Raw genomic sequence first — 7,500 nt, 5'->3', positions numbered from 1 at the left:
CTCTTTCTCCCCCTCCCCTCTCTCTTTCTCTTTCTCCCTTTCTTTTTTTTCTCCCTCTCTTTCTCTTTCTCTCTCCCTCTCTCTTTCTTTCTACCTCTCTTTCTCCCCCTCCCCCTCTCGCTTTCTCTCTCTCTCCATCCCTTTCCACCCCTCTCCTACCCCACTTTCCCTCTCTCCCCTCTTTTCTTCCCTCTCTCTCTCTTTCTCTTAATCCCTCTCTCTCTCTCCCCTTCTCTCCCCCTCTCTTCCTCCCATCTCCCCTCTTTCTTCCTCTCGTCTCCCACCCACTTCCCCCCTCTCCCACTCCTTCTCCCCCTCTCCCCCCACACCTCCCCCTCCCCCACTCTTCTCCCCTCTTCCTCTCCCCCCCATTTCCCCCCTCCTCTTTTGTGTTCCTTCTGAAATAAAATGTTATTCCTTCTTGTCTTTCCTTCCTTGAAGTGTAGTCCTTTTCATTTTTCATTATTGTTGCCGTCAAAAGATTGTTATTATTATTTGTTTATGGTGTCTCTAGACGATTTTTTCAGCTGAGTGAAAAATAATAATAGGAAATAAAAATTATATATATATATATATATATATATATATATATATATATATATGTATATATATATGTATATATATGCAGAAAGATCACTATTAACAACACGTGATCCACAAATTTTGCTGGGTAACCACTAAGGAAATCGGAAGAAAACAGTATATCCCAAGCGCTTTCGTGTAATTCACATCTTCAGGGGAATACAGAAAAAGTTGTATTACAGAGAGGTTTAAAAATAACAAGATTATACACTAGGAAAGGAACAAGGCAAGGTGTGAGATGTCACAAAATTAAACACTAGGAAAGGAACTGGCTGAGCACAAGATGACACGAAATATTACACTAGGAAAGGAACCGGTGAAGGACAAAAAGTCCACACATGAAAAAAGAATAAGTCTTGGTACAAAAAGTCATCAAAGAAAAAGAAATCTAGAGAACAGCACAATCCACCAAATTGATTTTGTTCACATACAACCTGATTACAAATCTTGTTAATGATGAATTTATCTAATTTATAAATGCCATTACTGATATTAAGAGTAGTACCTTCAGAATTTTTTATCATACTACTTTCTATTATGTTTCTATTGACAAATGAATTACAAGAAATGATAGAGGAAGCATTAGTCCAATTAATACAATGATTGAAGTCTTTCATGTGAACAAATTAGAGCATTGGATTCTTGTGCTGTTCTAACACTATATTTATGTTGTTTAATTCTAGTTGATAGTGTGACTTTTTGTCCTTCACCGGTTCCTTTCCTAGTGTAATATTTCGTGTCATCTTGTGCTCAGCCAGTTCCTTTCCTAGTGTTTAATTTTGTGACATCTCACACCTTGCCTGTTCCTTTCCTAGTGTATAATCTTGTTATTTTTAAACCTCTCAGTAATACAACTTTTTCTGTATTCCCCTGAAGATGTGAATTACACGAAAGCGCTTGGGATATACTGTTTTCTTTTCTTCCGATTTCCTTAGTGGTTACCAGCAAAAAATGGGTATATATATATATATATATATATAATATATATATATATATATATATGTATGTATATATAAATTGAGTTCATTTGGGGTTTTTGAGGTTGATCCAATTATGAAACAGGTGGATTCGTTTCAGGAGTTAGTCCCTCTCTCTCTCTCTTTATCTCTCTTGCTTTCTCTCTCGCTCTCTTTACCTCTCTTGCTTTCTCTCTCTCTTTTACCTCTCTTGCTTTCTCTCTCTCTCTGTGTGTGTGTCTCTCTCTCTCGCTTTATATGACTCCTTTCCTCTTATTACTGAACTATTATTGGCAATATTATTTTTCTTATCATCATTATTATTATTATTATTATTATTATTATTATTATTATTATTATTATTATTATTATTATTATTATTATCATTATTATTATTATTATTATTATTATTATTATCATTATTACTCTTATTATTATTATTGTTATTATCATCATCATCTTCATTATTATTATTATTGTTATTATTATTATTATTATTATTATTATTATTATTATTATAATTATTGTCATTATTATTATTATTGTCATCATTATTATTATCATCATTACTAGTATTATTACCATTACTTTCATTGCTTCTTTTCCAATCTAATTCCAACTTTGCTCAATATCTCTCTTCTTTGAATAAGAACACAAAAATTACTTATCATCATTCGAACATTTCCATTTCTGTATACTGAAGCTTTTTCCCCCTTATAAGGGAGGTAGCCAAATCAAAGGTAGTTACCTACTCCTACCCACTCCACTCCCCTCCACCACCCTTTCCCCTTCATCCCATCTAAGGTGGATGGATGGGATGAAGGAGACATTGAGCAAGAGAGGAATGCCTGTTGAGCAAGGAAGGAAGAGGGCATGAGATAGGGATGAGTGGAGAATGGATGTGTATGGATGGAAGGGAGTGGATGGGGAGTGGGAGGTGGGATTAAAGAGTGATTCTGTATAAATGATATTTTGACGCAGTCCGAAGGGATTTACCCCCCCCCCTCGTCTTCTCTATTTTCCCCCATGAAGTGACGGAGAGAGGGGGCCGCCGATGAAGTGAAGCGGCCTTGCTGTGGACGTGCTGTGTCTTGCTGCATTGCTTCTGACCCAGGGCGGTGGGCGGGATGCAGGGATGATCCGTTATCTATATTGCTATAAATGTAATGTTCAATTGCAAGGTTAATAGCTATGTATTTCAGTATATCAGACTAGATTATTGATTATTGATTAAGAATTATTAATTAATTATTGATTATCAACTATTAATATTTTTCATATTAAACCGAAATATATGTATATATGTACGTGTGTAAGTACGTCTGTGTGTGTGTGTGTGTGTGTGTGTGTGTGTGTGTGTGTGTGTGTGTGTGTGTGTGTGTGTGTGTGTGTGTGTGTGTGTGTGTATTATGATAAATTTTGTGATAAAATTGCAATTTGAGGTACAAGGTTCCTCTCAATGTATTCACTCCGTCTCAAGTAGGACATCTGGAGGTGTTCCTTGAGGTCCAGCTCCTAGTCCTCGAGTGGAGGAGGAAGAGGAGGAGGAGGAGTAGGAGGAAAGGATGATAATTCTTTAAAAATAAATGAATAAATATATAAAAATAGACTTTAATCAGACCAACTCCTTAAAGCCACCAGACCTCCTCCTCCCCCTCCACTTCCTCCTCCACCTCCTCCTCCACTCGAGGATAGGATGAGGACGTGGACCTCAAGGAACACCAGCAGATGTCCTACTTGAGAAGAAGAGGAGGAGGGGGAGGAAGTCCGCCTCGAAGGAGGAGGGGAGATGTAAGAGGTCGTACTTGAAGGAGGAGGAGGAGGAGGAGAAGGAGGAGGAAGGGGAGAGAGGGAGGATAGGACTTCCTCCTTGAAGAAGGAGGGTAGGAGGTCTTCCTTGAGAAAGGAGGAGGGAGAAGGAGAAGTAGGAGGAGGAAGAGGTGGAGCAGGAAGAGGAGGAGGTGAAGGAGGAGTAGGAGGAACAGGAGTAGGAGGAGGAGAAGGAGGACAAGAAGGAGGAGGAAGAGAATGAGGAGGAAGAGGAAGAGTAGGAGGAAGAAGCAGGAGGAGGCGAAGGAGGAGGATGAGGAACAGGAGTAGGAGGAGGAGGAGAAGGAGGAGCAGGAGGAGGAGGAGAAGGAGGACGAGGAGAAGGAGGAGGAGTAGGAGGAGGAAGAAGCAGGAGGAGGTGAGTGAGGAGGATGAGGAACAGAAGTAGGAGCAGGAGCAGGAGGAGGAGGAGGAGGAGAAGGAGAACGAGGAGGAGGAGGACGAGGAGGAAGAAGCAGGTGCCTTGTACGTCGTTGGCGCCCTCAGCAGGCTAGAGGAACACCTGCTACGAGAGCAGGTAATAATAGCAGAGGCAAGCAGGTGTTTCAGCAGGACCCGCTCACTGATTGGTACTTCCGGAGTGTTTGCACCAAAGCCCCACCCCCTTGGACGCTTGTGATTGGTCAGCGGTGGGGGTACAAATTACACGTTAGGGGAGTACATATATTATTATTCTTTAAATACATTTTTCATTTATTTGATTATCAATATTAATTATTATTATTATCATTATTATTATCATTATTATTATTATCATTATTATTGTCATTATTATTATTATTATTATTATTATTATTATTATTATTATTATTATTTTTATTATTATTATTATTATTATCATCTATCTATTTTTTGCAGAAGCTTGGTTATAAGAGTGTTTTTGTTGATTTTTTTTTCGTGCATTTATGTTGAATTTGCCTTTATTTGTAAATAACCAAATGTTCCCAGCCGGGGATGGAGGGTGTATATATGACGGAGGGGGTATAAATATGACGAGGTAAGGGTAGGAGCATATATGTGACGGTGGTTGAGGGGTACATACATAGCGAAGGAAGAATTGAGGGTACATATATAACTAATGAAGGATTGAAGGAGTATATGTATATGCGTATATATATATATATACATATATATATATATATATATATTTATATATTTTTTTTTTTTTTTTTTTTTTTTTTGTATGACCTCTCCCCTTCGGCACAATTTTGATTCCAAGGATAGAAGCGTCGGATGTATGAAAATAAAATAAAATAAAATGAATTAAAATAAAATAAAAATAAACACTACATCGTGAAGTAAAAAGAGAAATTACTCTCGGCCGGTCTTAGGATGACGTCATTGTTTGTTTGATTGTTTCTTGTTTGCTTCTTTGTTTGTTTCTTCTCCAGCCTCTATTTCATGCTTCACTTCCTCCTCCTCTTCCTCCACCTCCTCGCCTTCTTCCCCAACCTCATCACCTTGCTCTTCATCCTCATTTTCGTCATAATCATCGCCATTCTTTCCTCCTCATCTCTTCTTCCTCCTCCTCCTCATCATCATCATCATCATCACCACTCCTCCTCCTCCGAAACCCTCCTCTTCTTCCAGCCTCCTCCTCCTCCTCTTCTTCCTCAATATCAGCACCATCTCCCTCCTCATCCTCATCATCATCCCCATCCCTTCCTACCTCAACTTCTTTTCTCCTCCTCCTCCAGCACCCTCCTCTTCCTCCTCCTCCTCCTCCAGCACCCTCCTCCTCTTCCTCCTCCTCCCCTCCTCCTCCTCCTCCTCCTCCTCCTCCTTCTGCAGCCTCCATTTCATCCTTCACCTCCCAAGAAAGCAATAACTACTCCTTTTCTGGTCGACCGAACGAGAGTCGAGGCGCCTCATTCTCTTCGTCCGGCCCATTCAACACGGAGACGCTCTCCAAAGACCTCCTCCAAAAGTGCCGTCAGGCGATTTTATTCAACTCCAAAACCTTCCCCGAGATCCCCAAGGGGTCCCGGTCCCTTGGAAGGTCGTTTCATCCCCGGACCGGGACCCTTTGGGTGAATAAAATCGTCTGAAGACAAGTGGAAATGGTTACCGTATTGAACGAAGAACTTGAGGAAGCTTCTGCCAATACAGAGGCGTTGGGCGAACTTCAAGTGGACTGAACCTACAGGTCACCCAAGGTCCTTCAGGTCACCCACGGGTCCTTCAGGTCACCCGCCGACCCTCCAGGTCAACCTTTAACTGAACCCTGAAGAGGGACTCGCTGGCTCAAGTCGCACTCCAAAATACATGTCCTCCTCGAAAATTACTGACCTACTTCAGGTCACCCACTGGCCCTTCAGGTCAACCTTCACCTGGACCTTAAAGGACTTACTGAATCTACACTTCACACTGACTGACTTTCTATATTTACTTCAAAATTACTGACCTGCTACTGTAGGTCACCCTCCAAATGGACCGACCTCCCAGGTCATCCTCCAACCGAACTTTCCTCTAAGGTTACCCTCCAAATGGACTGAACTAACTGACCTCCCCCTACGGATCAGAGTCGCGTGTCATTCCTATAGGACTGAGGACTAATCTAGGAAATAAATAATTATATAGATACAAAATAAATTAACAAATAAATTAAAATTATATCTTTGCTTAAATGCCTTTATCATGAATGTAATTCCAACTCTTCATTTTTTCTAAGCACGCAGATATGGGGGACAAGGATATCGACAATATGTTCCTCTGAGTGTGATTCACCATTGTCTTGGATCACGTGTTGGACTCGTGATCGACAGTAATTACCCTCACAGAAGAGAATTCAGAGCTCAAAAAAAAAAAAAAAAAAAAAAAAGGAAGATTGGGAAGATAGACGACACGAATTCTTACAAACCCTATTCTAGCATATTCTAGTATTCTTCTAGCACCCCACACACCCCCACCCGATTCCCTGGCATCACAATATTCGTCTGTACGACTTTACGATTTCCCGACGCCCAACCGCTAGAACCAAAGTGGTCGTACATTTCCCGCCATTACATCTTTATTGAATGCCATTCTTTGCCTTACTTCTTTAACCCACCCTTCCCCCTCTCTCCCCCTTTCCCCCCTCTCTCCCCCCTTTTCCCCACTCACTACCCCCTCTCTCACCCCCCTTTTCCCCTCTCTCCCCCCTTTCCCCCTCTCTCCCCCATTTCCCATCTCCCCCCTTTCCCTTTCGCTACCCCCTTTCCCCCTCTTCCCCCCTTTCCCCCTCTCTCCCCCTTTTCCCCTCTCTCCCCCTTTCCCCCTACTCTCCTCCCTTCCCCCCTCTCCCCCCCACAATCTGGGTCTAAGTCTTGTCCTCTTCCTTCCCCCCTCTCCCCCCCCCACAATCTGGGTCTAGGTCTTGTTCTCTTCCTTCCCCCTTCTCCCACCCCCTTTCCCCCCACAATCTAGGTCTAATGCTTGTCTTCCCCCCGCCTCCCCCTCCCATTTAATTTTGCTCTTCCTCTTCTTCCACTTCCTCTTCTTCTACTTCCTCCTCTTCCTCTTCTTCTATTCTTCCTTCTCTTTTTCTTCGTTTCTTCCCCCATTAAATTTTTATTGAATGACATTGAGGTCCTCCACACCACCCCCCTCCCCCTCTTCTCCCCCCCGTCTCTCTTCCCCCCCCCCCCAACACCAGCCTACAATATCGTTTCTCTCTTTCTTCCTCTTTTCCTACTCCTATTCTTCCTCTCCCTCTTCTCTTCCTATTCCTCCTCTTCTTCTTTGTTCTTATCTTCCCATTCCTCCTATCCCTCTTCTCTTCCTCCTCCTCCTCTTCTTTGTTCTTATCTTCCCACTCCTCTTATCCCTCTCCCTCTTCTCTTCCCATTCCTCCTCCTCCTCCTCCTCTTCTTCTTTGTTCTTCTCTTCCCACTCCTCCTATTCTTCCTCTCCCTCTTCTCTTCCTACTCCTCTTCCTCCTCTTCTTCTTTGTTCTTCTCTTCCTATTTCTCTATTATCATCTGTTTTGTTTCTTACTATTTATTTTTATTCTTTATTACAAATTATCCCACTTCTTATATTCTACATTTTTATTTTCCTTATCTTTATCTATTTCAATTATCTTTATTCCTTCTTAATATATATGTTTTATCTATTATCTATTGTTCATATTATCTACTACTATCTATTCTCT

This window comes from Oratosquilla oratoria, chromosome 30, assembly GCF_046742065.1.
Source record: "Oratosquilla oratoria isolate Oo_2021 chromosome 30, ASM4674206v1, whole genome shotgun sequence".
NCBI classification, from domain to species: domain Eukaryota; kingdom Metazoa; phylum Arthropoda; class Malacostraca; order Stomatopoda; family Squillidae; genus Oratosquilla; species Oratosquilla oratoria.
This window is presented reverse-complemented; position numbering follows the sequence as displayed.